The sequence below is a fragment of the Aethalodelphis obliquidens genome, unplaced genomic scaffold, assembly GCF_003676395.1.
Source record: "Aethalodelphis obliquidens isolate GAN/ISIS:26980383/991018 unplaced genomic scaffold, ASM367639v1 scaffold3, whole genome shotgun sequence".
Taxonomy (NCBI): Eukaryota; Metazoa; Chordata; class Mammalia; order Artiodactyla; family Delphinidae; genus Aethalodelphis; species Aethalodelphis obliquidens.
In genome coordinates this window covers 38,689,293-38,703,115 of record NW_020837947.1, presented here as the reverse complement: position 1 = coordinate 38,703,115, position 13,823 = coordinate 38,689,293, and the positions used below count along the sequence as shown (strand labels likewise).

At 40.0% G+C, this 13,823-nt stretch overlaps 1 long non-coding RNA gene across 1 annotated transcript in view; it reads left to right on the top strand.

The window, feature by feature from the left end:
- Window positions 1–13,186, top strand: part of LOC113609828 (uncharacterized) — a 31,974-nt gene extending 18,788 nt beyond the window's left edge. Inside the window, exon 3 of the long non-coding RNA XR_003428820.1 lies at window positions 13,055–13,186. This is a non-coding gene — a long non-coding RNA (uncharacterized LOC113609828). The remainder of the gene's footprint in view (window positions 1–13,054) is intronic.
- The last annotated feature ends 637 nt before the right edge of the window (window positions 13,187–13,823 follow it).

Genomic DNA, 13,823 nt, shown 5'->3' with positions numbered 1-13,823 from the left:
CCGCAGCATGTGGGATCTTCCTGGACTGGGGCACGAACCCGTGTCCCCTGCATCGGCAGGCAGACTCTCAACCACTGCACCACCAGGGAAGCCCACAATGAGCTTTATTTTAAAGTTGGTCCTCATTTTGTCTGATGGTCCAAGGCTGTTGATCTTACAGCAGAAATTTCTCCCACCATTCTACTTACCCATAGGATTTTCCCACCAACCTACCTTCATTTTCATTGTAAAGAGACTGCACTTAACAAAACCCAATATTGGCTCTGTTCCCAGATACATGGATTTCTACTTTTCTTAAATTTCTCTGTCTCCTTACCTCCCAGTATTCACAATGACTATCACCAACTTAAGCTCCAGGAAAATCAAATACAACTCTATTCCACAAAAACACTGAGGCCCCTTGATCTGGTCTACTCCTCTTATTAGATAATTGGAAAAGTGAAGCACAAGACATATCAAGTGGTTCAAGTTCACAAAGCTAGTCTATGAAAAAGTTGGACCTTGAATCCATTTTGCCAAATAGCCAACCACCTGTTTTGTTTGGAGATTTTTTTTTTTTTACTTTACTATATAGCCTCAACTATCTTCTCAGCTTTACTCTAAAGCCAAACATCTTAACTGTTATCTTAACACATATATGTATGGTTCTAACAAACATTTTACTGTTGTTGAATAATGTGACTGGAACATTCCATGTGCGACTGAATATTGTTTTCTGGCTATCTATCTTATAGTTTTAAGTTATTGGTATGGAAAAAGCCTGGGAAATGTAAATACTCTTCAGTTATTAAGCATTTTAACTTACATTTTAAATTGTAATGTAAAAATAAGTTGGATGTCCAACAATTAGTTGTTTGAACTTTTTAATAATTATTATTTTTATGGGGTATCTTATATTTGCCAACCAATGTTCTAAGAACAAAAATACATGCTCTGGGCCAGATCCCAACAGAACATGAACTTGAATGGAGGTCTAACTCCAGCCCTTTCCATTTGCTGCAGTAATACTTAACTTGTTTACTTACCAGGAAGAACATTGTCTACTTTCTATGTGAAGAAGGATTTTAAAATGCAATCAAATATATGCATTTCTCTCTTCCCTTTGTTCCTTAAAATACTGAACTCATAGCTCACCTCTAAACAAACTTTTTCCAAGATTTCTGGTTCAGATTATGTTAGATGGTCTCACAATTTGAAAGAGATGTCTTTTTAAAAAAATACTATTGTAACTTTTATCCTAAAGTACATGATATTTGTGTCTAATTTTGACTCCAAGCAAAGCAGTTTGTTCCTAAGTAATGCTGCCAGCTATGTAAACTGTTAACTAGACATCAGAGGATCTGTGTATTCAGCAATAGTACCTTTGTGGAAGAGAAAGTAACCTTCCATCTCTTTTTGCACCAATACTGGTACAGTAAATATATTAAAATTGGCTGGTGTTGGTCTCTATTTCAAATAAAGTTTGTTATGCAGAAATGACTAGGTGGACATTATAAACAGCAATCATATCTTTCTGATTCTCTATTATAGTATGCAACTAAATAATATCATTATTAGGTAATCCTCTGAGAGCAACACCAAAAGTTTTTTTAAAGTTTGCATATTTAAAATATTAATGGAAACTTTAATATCCTTATGGGAAAAATAACTCAGAAATGTAAATTTTAGTCACTGAGGAAGACCTTTCAGTGAGCACGCAGCTCTTAACTCCAAACGGAATGTGATACTTAATGCATTAGTATATATCTGCTTAGGCAACATTGGAATAGATAAAAATAATCACAGGAGAATCTTAATAATGAAAAATAATGTCTTACTAGCTTAAATTTCTGAAATCCACCCCTCCTGTCTATGTCAGAAATGTTCTACATGCTTTTGGCTCACAGTTTAGGGTTACATATACGGAGAGTTCTGAGTTGTTCGGAATCTACCAGGAGTCATGAATTGATTTTGTCTTCACTTCTATCTTACCAACTGTGTAAAATGATTTTTTCCATCATATTTTAAGAACTTTATGGTTTCTTTGATAATAATTCAATAGCATTCCTCTTGTTAAACCACCTTGATTCAATTTTAATATTTTAATGCAAAACAAGATTTTTATCTCTTAATGAATTAATCATTTTTATCTCATGATTAATAGCATAATCAATGCTATTTATACAATGGCTGAGATTAAATGTCCACAGTATGTTTATAGTCAGAGAGCATTTTGAGAAGAGAGTAAAGCAGGAAATGATACTAACTCATAGCAGTAGTAATGGCTAACAGAAGTTCATACTGTGTACCAGGCAGTACACTTCATGTTTTTAATGTTTTAGTTAATGCAATCTGTTTAGGAATATTATGAAGTACATGCCTCATTGTATCCATTTTGGAGATGGAGAAACTCAAATACAGAGAGGTTAAAGAACTGGCCCAAGTGGTAGAGAGACAATTAGAACCCAGGCAGTTGAAAACCAAAGACTGTTCTCTTAACTACCATGCTCTACTGCCTCTGGGGTCTTTGGAAAGAACATGAAACACAGATTCTTCTAAAATAGGAGAGAAGAAACTAATGGGTGATATCATAAGTGTGTACAGAAGTGGAGGGGAGAGAAGTTAAGTACTCACTTGATAACTTGCATTTTCTCTGTAAAGTATAAGGCAATATCATCTGTGGATGATTAGGTATTTGGATGTAGGGCAGAAAGTTTAAGGACCATAGTACACTCTTAGAGACACCAAACCAGGCAGCTTAAGTACAATTGTGACCATTAATTAGCAAGCTATTCCCCAAATCACCTTCCCTACATTACCTTAAATCCTTACAGAAAACTTTACAAGGTAAGAATTAAATGGAAACTGAGGATCAAAGAGGTTAATAGTTTGTTCAAGATCGCTCAGATAGTAAGTGCTGAAGTTGGGTTATGAATCCAGGTCTGTCACCAATATCCATGCTCTTCCACTCTGCCACACTGCCTCAGAAAATAATGGAAAAGGGGACCACTGAAGGCAAGTAGAAGTAATATTGAGAAGTATTAAGGGCACAGCTTAGAATGAAAGTCATAAACTGTTGTATAACATCAATATGCATATGTAAGCAATGTTCCACACCAACTCGGGTAGTTTTTGAACCCAAATTAGTAACAGATGTAACTGCTTTCAATTGTGGCAGGAAAATAACTGGTTAGGTGAGGATAGTGAAAGCACAAGGAGTAGAAGAAAAAAGTAGAGCCAGGAAAGAGCTGTTTAATTGAGAGAAAGTGGAGATGTTGTGGCCATGAGGACAAATGTCAGGTTGAGAAGAAGAAACAACAGGAGACAAATGGAAGCAGAACAGTTATTGAAGAGAGAGTGAGATCTCTGAATCTAAGATATTTGCAAATGGAGGAGTTCAATAAGGTTTGACTGGAAGCAGAGATTTGCAAATTCTTAAGCAACCATTTAATGATTTTCACGCTTTTGTGCATACCTAGAGACTGTGACTTGCTTACTTTAGTTAATTCTAGTGCCACTCCTAAGACTTCATGAAAGATTATTTCAGTTTTTATAAGTTAATATCTGTCTTAGTACTCCACTCAAGTTAAGAGCCTTATAGAATGATCGTTTGCTCTCCTTGAGTACTGATGTTTCAAACTATGAAATTTTTTAAAATTCCAACTTTTTGATGTTTTAGAACTTTATTAAAAGTGGGCAGTTCTTCATCTGCATTTGAACTTCTATCAAATATACTGAGTTTCCATTCAGTGGCTACAAAGTGCAAAGTGAAGGCAGTCAATCACCCTATTTGGTTGGATCAACCATCATCACTGGACTTGGACAGTGTAGACCACAAACAATAAGTTTCTACTGCTAGAACTTGGCTGACAACACAGCTTCTGGTAAAAAATAATAATTCAAGATTACAAGTATCATATTACAAATAATCATTTTTAACCCCATAATCCAAGTTGTTGCATCCAAGCAACTTCTTTGAGAACATCGTTCTAATACCTATCTCAATTTACCAACAAATTAATGTGCAAAATTTATTCTAGTTAACTGTAACTGCCAATGAAATAGAGACACAGGTGTAGAGAACCAACGTATGGACACCAAGGGGGGAAAGTAGGGGGTGGGGAGGTGTGATGAACTAGGAGATTGGGATTGACATATATACACTAATATGTATAAAATAGATAACTAATAAGAACCTGCCATATAGCACAGGGAACTCCACTTCGCTGTACAGTAAAAACGAACACAACATTGTAAAACAACTATACCCCAATTAAAACAGAAAAAAACCCTGTAACTGACAAGACCTAAACAGTTACTCACTTGAAAATTCGGTCCTGACCACTTAAGGTCTCTGAAGCAATAGAAGATCTTGACATTACTGCTTGATTGACCTCCTGATCAGTTTACAGAGAACAACCTGTCTTGATTTGACTCAAAAAACATAAGTACAGGGGCATAGCAGTTCCTTGTGGGCTTAAACTAAAACAAATCACTAGCAGGATTTTCCATTGAGTGTGTATTTTTAAATGATTGTCTAAAATGATGTATCTATTCCAGCAAATGGTATGTCATATAAGGAAATTTCATTAATGATTATCAGAAATGCACTCCCGTACAATGAGACAATGGTTCTATACCCTAGCTCCACTGTAAGAGACAAACTTTTATACTGAAAAATATTTTAAGAGCTGTAGTTTTTCCTCATCTCCTTTCCTCTACAAGCATAATAAGCAGTAAAACTTGGTGAAGGCTAAAATAGGTGTCCCAGGCTTTACGTTCCATATCCCTGAGTATACCAGATAATCTTCTAACACTGATTTTGTAATGTTCTGCCTTGCCTGGTTTTTAAATATTATGAAGAAATATGTTACTACTACTCTTCTTGGAAGATTAATTCTCCTTCAATCCTTAATGCTACATTCAATCCTTAAAACATCCATGTAAATTCTTTCTCACAGTGAAAATTTTACTTGTTGAACTTTTTTCTATTACAATGTAATAGAACTTTATATCTTGAAATAAAAATATATACCCTCCACAACAGGGTAACTACTTAACCTGGTAATATCTTACATACATGAGTAATGAGATGACTTCAGCTATTCAGAAAGCAATGGTAATTCATTACCACGCCCTCCTTAACAACAGAAAAGATGAAGCAAAAATAATCCTTAAAAGTAAAATCACAGGTTTAAAAAATGGCAACTGTTTTTGGTGCTGTAACATGGAGGGAAATGTGACCTACTTAGAAACCTTTTTAAAAAAACAGATTCTCAAGAATTTTATAAGCTATCATTTTCTGATACTTTTCAATATTTTTGCCTTTGTTCTTATTTTTCATTCATTTTCCACTATTTGGTACCAGACTCAACAAACACACTTCTTCTGTGGCCTAGAATTGACCCAGTACATTGTACAAATACAAATCTTGAAGTTGATATATTTTATATCAGAACAAAATCCAGAAATACATAGAGGGGGGTGTGTGTGCATGTATGTGTGTGCGTATGTGACCTTCTTATTTTATCTAAAACTTAGGAAAATTACAGATGTCATATTTCAAAGGCAGAGTGCTTATAATAAATTTGATAAGGTATAATATCTTTTAAATTGACCCTGCAGTACTGTATGATATCACTTATATGTAGAATCTAAAGAATACAACACACTAGTGAATATAACAAAAAAGAAGCAGACTCACAGATACAGAGAATAAACTAGTGGTTACCAGTGGGGAGAGGGAAGGGGGAGGGGCAATATGGGGGGTAAGGGACTAAGAGGTACAAACTATTAGATATAAAGAAAGCTACAAGGATATATTGTACAACATGGGGAATATAGCCAATATTTTATAATAACTAATAAATGGAGTATAACCTTTAAAAATTGTGAATCACTATACTGTACACCTGTGGCATATAATATTGTACAGCCACTACACTCCAATAAAAAATTTAATTACATAAAAAATTGATCCTGTAAGACAAAATCTAATTTATATATGAGAGCATCAAGTGATGAATAAGCATGAGCACTATTACACTATAATTTTGACAGTATCAACTGCTATGAAACTAGAGGGGAATTTTTTCACTAGAGTGCTTTATTTGCTGTAAAAACCTGCTGTGCTATAACTCAACAAAGCTGGATGTTAATCAAAAAGAAGCATTTTTCAAATGAGATTTTCTGGCCCTAATATCAATGAGAAACAAGGCAGAGGCATGAGATACAACAGAAGCTACTATGAGTTAAGAGTAAGACTTATCATTGATTATTCCTTCATTCAACAAGCATATGTTTTTCACTCGCATCACAGTCCAAATGGGTTTTGCCAAATGCAACTGGCCTTTCCTGGTGATTTGATATCTGGCTTCTCCATCTTGTGTTGCTGAGACCTTCCAGGGCTTCCTCAGTGTCCTCTACATTCAGGCAGCCAATGAGTAAAGAGCAAAGCTGAAGGACAACATCCAGGAGACTTTATGACTAGGTCTAGTAAGAGTAGACATCACTTCCACCACATTCATCTGGCCAGAAGCAGATGGCCTGAACCAACTGCGACAGGGATCAGGAAATCTTGCCTTCAGGATGCCCATGAAGAAGAAATGGGGTTGGTGAGCATTAAGATTTGAATTGTGTCCCCCAAAAAGTATTTGTTAGTGTTCTAACATATATAACCCCCAGTATCTTAGAATGTGATAGGATTTGGAAATTAGGTCTCTACACAGGTAATCAAGTTCAAATGACGTCATTAGCATGAGCCCTAATCCAATCTGACTGGTGTCCTTATAGAGAGGGCAAAATTTGAACACAGAGACAGACGTACGTGGACACAGGAGAACATCACAGGAAGAGACATAGGGAAAAGACAGCTATCTACAAGCCAAGAAATGCCAGAGGCAATTAGAAGCCAGGAGAGATCTGGAACAGATCCTTCCCTAGCACCTTAAGAGGGAACACAGCCCTGCTGAAACTTGATTTTAGGCTTTCTGCCTGCAGAACTATGAGACAATACATTTCTATTGTTCTAAACTACCCAGTTTGTGGCTCTTTGTTACAGCAGCCCTATCAAACTAATACAATGAGCATCTTGGTGGTCTCTGTCACCATTCCACCTCTGATAAATAGAGGCTAGGTTATTTAGAAAAACCTTCCCATAGAAAACAACCAACTAAAAATTCTGGGTAAAATATTTGTAAACTTATGAAAAAGCATCAAAGTTCTGACAACGTAAGAAAACGCTAGGCCAGGACAGGTCGGTGGCCAAGATGGTGGAAAAGGAAGACCATAAGCTCACCTCATTCCACAGGCACACCAAAATTATAGCTATTTACAGAGCAACTATTGATAAGAAAAGCCTGAAGACTAGCAGAAAAATATCTTCTACAAGTAAAAATAGAAATTAGAAACCACAAGGCAGGTAGGAGGGGCAGAGATGCGGTATAGTCAAGAACCATACCCAGGGGTTGGTGACCCACAAGGGGAGGATAATTACAATTGCGGAGGTTCTACCAGAGGAGTGAAGGCTCTGAGCCCCACATTATTCTCCCCAGCCTGGGAGTCCTGCACCAAGAAGACCAGCCCCCAGGGATTCCCTGGTGGCGCACCGGTTGAGAGTCCGCCTGCCGATGCAGGGGACACGGGCTCGTGCCCCGGTTCTGGGAGGACCCACATGCCGCGGAGCGGCTGGGCCCGTGAGCCATGGCCGCTGAGCCTGCGCGTCCGGAGCCTGTGCTCCGCGCAACGGGAGAGACCACAACAGTGAGAGGCCCGCGTACCGCAAAAAAAAAAAAAAAAAAGACGACCAGCCCCCAGAACGTTTGCTTTGAAGGCCAGCGGTGCAATCTTTCAGGGGACGGGACGCAGAGAGCTATAGGAAATAGACTCCACCCTTACTGGGTGCACACAAAATCTCACATGCTCTGGGACCCAGGTCAGAAGCAGTAATTTGAAAGGAACCTGTGGGCTTCCCTGGTGGCGCAGTGGTTGAGGGTCCGCCTGCCAATGCAGGGGACACGGGTTCGTGCCCCGGTCCGGGAAGATCCCACATGCCGTGGAGTGGCTGGGCCCGTGAGCCATGGCCGCTGAGCCTGCGCGTCCAAAGCCTGTGCTCCGCAACGGGAGAGGCCACAACAGTGAAAGGCCCGCGGACCGCAAAAGAATAAATAAATAAAAAGAAAGGAACCTGGGTCAGACCCACCTGCTGGTCTAGGAGAGTCTCCTGGATAGGCTGGAGGCAATTGGAGCTCACCCTGGGGCTACAGACGCTGACAGTAGCCATTTTGGGGAGCTCGTTGTACCACAAGTGCACTGGTGCTGGCCAGTGCCATTTTGGAGTCCTTCCTCGAAGCAGGAACCTGGCCCCGCCCACCAGCCTATAGGCGCCAGAACTGGGATACTTCAGGCCATGTCACTCACCCGACAGGCCACCTGCATTAGTAACCCCTGACCTCCCAGCCACCTGAGAACACGGCCACCACATGAGAGGGCCGGAGACCAGCCCCTCCCACCAGTGCTCCAGCAGTAGCCCCAGGACACCCGGAACCTTCAGGTAGCTACCAGGATTTGCAGGGAATTACAGCCAGAGACCTTGGGACCCTGCTCCACCCACCAGGGGGCCGGCACTAGGCCCTGGACCAGCCTCACCCACCAGCGGACCAGCACCAGCTCAGGAGGCCCGGGGCCTGGCTCTGCCCACCACAAGGCTGGCACTCTCCTCAGGTTCCCGCCTTATTCACCAGTGTGTGGACACCAGCCCAAGGATACCCTGGGCCCCAGCCCCAACTTACCAGTAAGCAGGACCACAGCAGCTCTGTGGCCCGCCAGAGCTCGGTCCTGGAGTCTCTGACTACAGGGCCCTCAGGGTCCTGAGTCTGTGCACTGGCATGTGGGGCTGGGTCCTGGGCCCTCTGGTGGGCGGAGCCATGCCCAGGGGTGCCTGTGGGTTCTGAGGGTCTTAAGGCAGCCCATCTGCTGGTGGATGGGGCTGCGTCTCTGCCCAGTTAGTTGCCTGACAAGCATCCCAGTACTAGCACCGCCAGGCTGTTGGCTGGGGTGAGGCTGTGTCCCTGTGCTAACAGGCAGGAAACTCTCCATATCAGCTAGGTCTGACCGAGTCTCCTTTCAAATTACTGTTTCGGACCTGGGTCTTAGAACGTCTAAGGTTTTGTGTGCCCCATTTAAGAGAGGAATCTCGATTTCCCCCAGCCCTCTGGGATTCCAGAAAGTAAGCGCTGCTGGCCTTTGCAGCCAAACGTTCTGGGGGCTCATCTTCTTGGTGCAGCAACCCCAGGCTGGGGCACCCGATGTGGGACTCAGACCCCTCACACCTTTGGGAGAACCTCTGTAATTTTAATTATTCTCCTGTTTATGGGTCACCCACCTGTGGTTATGGAACTTAACTATATCAAAACTCTGCCACACCTACCCATGTCCCTGTGGTTCCTTCTTTATATCTTCATTTTACATCCATAGTTTTTCTGTAAATAGTTGTAAATTTGCTGTGACCATGCGAAGAGGTGAGCTTATGGTCTTTCATCCAGTTCAAAATAGGGTTTTAAGTTTTTTCGGGTACACATAGCATCACAGGCAAAATTTTGCCTTTAGTACAGAAAAAAGTTAACTGTAGACATTCATTCTCAATTTTATTTTCTCATTAAATAAGTCAAGTTTTGAATGTTAACTATTATCTAGTTTCTCTGAAATATTTTAGGAAATACAAAGATGCATAAGTAGGGTTCCTGCCTTCGGAGACCTAACCAAACAGTTGAGGAGACTAAAAGATATGAAACAGAGAATAATAAAAGATAAAATAACAAAGTAGTAAATTAAGTTCAGTTAGTAGGATTTCAGTGAAAGCCATATAAAATCTTTCCATTGATTTTACTAAGTAAATATATTTTATTAAGTATATTTTCTCCTATGAGATGAATATGTCTGAACCTTCAATCTATATGATGATGGAGGTTGCCTTTCAATCCTTGTTTGCCTAGATTCTGTAGTCAGTATTATATTTCTCCATCAGTGTATAAATATCATTGAATGACCTCAGGCCTGTTGAATTTTTATTGCCCTCTTCCAGATCAGATTAAAAGGAAAAAAAATTCAAATAAATATTTTATCACTGTAAGCACTCTATTTAGTGTAATAAATTACATTCTGCATCTTGCTAACAAAACTCTATTTTCTGAAGTTTCTTTAAACTCAACTCTTGTATCCTCAAGCCATTTGAGAAAAGATGCAGGATTTAAACAAACATGAATAAAAAATAAGCTCATTTCAAGTAGAGAATCTATAGAGTAATAAATTTTAAAATTTTTTTAAATTTACAAGTGAGAGATGAAAGAATTAAATTCTCCAGTTTTCAAAGGAATGTAAGACCACGTAATAAGAATAAGATGGAGCTCTAATATCTGGGCAGGTGTTGAATACAACCCCAGATAGGAAAGCTGTTTGATATGGTACAGGTGATTGTGAAAATGCTTTCACACACATACGCACACACGCACCCACTTATTTTCTGTGAATTACTGAAACTGATTCATTACAAACAACATCGATAGCTATGCATAACTACTCTGAAAAGTTTAAAACCACTGAAAAAGAGAAAGAGAATTAGCTGTCTGATCCCAAAAGCATTCATCTTCTGCTCCACTGCAAATACCATACTTTGACAAGTCTGTGTGCTCTGTGGGCTAAAACACATGAAAGATTTTGAAAATGTAAATAATTAAAGAAACCCAAAATGTATTCTTATTAAATTATTTAAGGGTAAACATTCCAAGAGATCCAATTTCTCTCATATTACAAGTGTCTTTATAGAAACAGAAGATACATGCAGGCCATATTTGGGGATTGAGGGAACCTCAAATTCTTTAAAAACCACTTTGAAACTTCAAATCAAACACAATGAGCCAAGCTAGAATCCAGGCACATCTCTAAAAGAGCAACCATTGTCAAATTCTCTCAGATGGTTCTTGGAAATCACGTCAAAGGAAACTAAAACAAAGAAAAATTCAAAAGATGATTAAAATTAAGATCCAGCTGTTGAGCTGATCTTTTCCAAGTGGCAAAAACATTAAAAAAAAAAAAAAAAAACTGAATGGGAACACCCTAATCATTAGGATATTTTAATTCACTCTGAAAAAAAAATCTTGCCCATCAATAATGTATTAGGAGTCTAAGGGTATGATTTAAGGATACTAGAAACTGGTGAGAGAGAAAGAAAGCTGATGATGTTATAAAAAATTGGTTACATAAGCCAGTGGACATGAATCTCTTTAATGTAATTGAAATAGAGCAGAAAGGGATTAGCAGGCCAAACCGAAACCCACTAAAAAGACATCTGTAATTGTCTTTTAAAATCTGTTACTGGCAAGAAAAAGAAAAACCACTTCTACTTCCTGGCCACTAAAGCATAGAAAGCTGCATCGGAAATAAGTGAAAAAAGACAGAATCTTGAAAATAGTTCCTATCTTAATTATCCCTAAGTATCCTCTGTTATTATAGAAAAAAGTGAAATCATTAGTGTTTAACCAACATATATAAACACCCACTAACATTAAAAATTATCCCACTAATTGAGCTAACTCCCAATCTAGGTATGGAAAATTGCATTACTTTTTCATTTTACAAAGAGAAATTCAAGGATCAAGGTTCAAACTCCAATAATTTAAGCAAATTTCATAAGGAACTGAAACATTTGTGTAAAATAAGGTAGGGTCTAAAGAACAATGAAAGATTTGCATCATTTCAGTTGCTTAAAAATATTAAAATATATTTTTGGCAGGCTGTTTTGTTCCTTATTTAGTTTTAAAATTTCTACAGATAATTTTGAAACTATCCCATCACTTGAAACATAAGAGTTTACTCTTGGTATTTAAATTGTTTTACTACAAAATGTAAGACAGGGCATAGTTTCAACAGTTTAAAATATAAGACTGGAAAAGCTTACCAGTGATCTTGATAACTAAGATGTTACACTTTATTAACTAAGGGCAATATTGCCAATTATAAAATGTTTATTTGGTACCTGAGTAAGACAAGTCTGAAAAACCATACCTTTTAACTTCCCAAACCTTAGCATTCTAGTAAGGAAGACAGAATTGTACCTAAAGCATGAATCAACAGCCTTAACTGGCCCTCGCCCCTGGCCTGCCAAGGTGTTTTTCTAGTCAGATAATTATTCACGACCATTTTTAATTTCCTCTATTCTAATCAAATCTCCAATTTTCTCCATAACCTGTCCCAGGTTTCCCATTTAATTATCAACAAATGACTGTGTCTCCTGCCTAGCAAAGAAGTACAAGCCCTGAGACACGGACTGCAACTCCCCACAAGGAATCTGTAAACCTGCTTCAATCCGTGCCCATCCTCTCCTCCTGGCCTACGGACAAAATAAGGAAAGGAAAGGGGCCTCACCTCTTATCAAGACCAATAATACCTAACCTGTATGCTAAAAGCCCCTTCTCTGCTGCTTTACCAAGAACTCTTAACTTTTTGTATTCTCCACTTGCCCCATTTTTCTATCAGTATTATAAACAGTCTTACATGTTTCTCATCTTCACAACCTTCCCTCAAGTCCCCTTTAGCTACTGTCCTATTTCCCTTCACAGCAAAATTTCCCAAGAGTGTGGCTTTATATTCATAACTTCCCTTTCCTTGCTTCTTTCTTACCTTTCTGCAGTCTGAGTTCTATTCCCAAATATTCCCTCATATCAAACATCCACTAGAGTAATCAGTCTACTCCATATTGCTAAATACAGTAGCTACTTTTCCGTTTTCATTCTGTTTGAGTTTTCACCAGTAAAAGCCAAAACAGTTCACCACTCCTCTTGGAAACAATTTTCCTTTAGCTTTTACGATACTGTATGCTCTTAGTTTTCCTCCCACCTCCCTGCACTCTGCTTTTAGGACTCTCCGTCGACAACTCATTCTTTTTTGCCCAGGCTTTCAAAGACGGAGTTAAGACAAGGTCTTAGCCCTCTTCTTCTGTAAATCCACGGAGGGGATTACTTTGTCTTTATAATAACACATTTCTAATAATAAATGGGATAATGGAATTAATTTTTTACAGGTGAAAAAAATTGAGGCTCGGGAGGCCTCCAAGATGGCGGAGGAGTGAGACGTGGAGATTGCCTTCCTCCCCACAAATACATCAGAAATACATCTACATGTGAAGCAACTCCTACAGAACACCTACTGAACGCTGGCAGAAGACCTCAGACCTCCCAAAAGGCAAGAAACCCCCCACGTACCTGGGTAGGGCAAAAGAAAAAACAGAGACAAAGAATAGGGACAGGACCTGCACCAGTGGGAGGGAGCCGTGAAGGAGGAAAAGTTTCCACACCCTAGGAAGCCCCTTCCCGGGGGGAGATGGGGGAGGCGGGGAAGCTTCAGTGACACGGAAGAGAGCGCAGCCACAGGGGTGCGGAGGGCAAAGCGGAGAGATTCCCGCACAGAGGATCGGTGCCGACCAGCACTCACCAGTTTGAGAGGCTTGTCTGCTCACCCGCCGGGGCGGGCGGGGGCTGGGAGCTGAGGCTTGGGCTTCGGAGGTTGGATCCCAGGGAGAGGGCTGGCGTTGGCTGCGTGAACACAGCCTGAAGGGGGCTAGTGCGCCACAGCTAGCCGGGAGAGGGTCCTGGAAAAGGCCTGAAGCTGCCAAAGAGGCAAGAGACCATTGCTTCCGGGTGCGCGCGAGGAGATGGGATTAACAGGGCCGCTTAAAGGAGCTCCACAGGCTGGCGCGAGCCGCGGCTAAAAGCGCGGACCCCAGAGACGGGCATGAGATGCTAAGAATGCTGCTGCCGCCACCAAGAAGCCTGTGTGCAAGCACAGGTCAC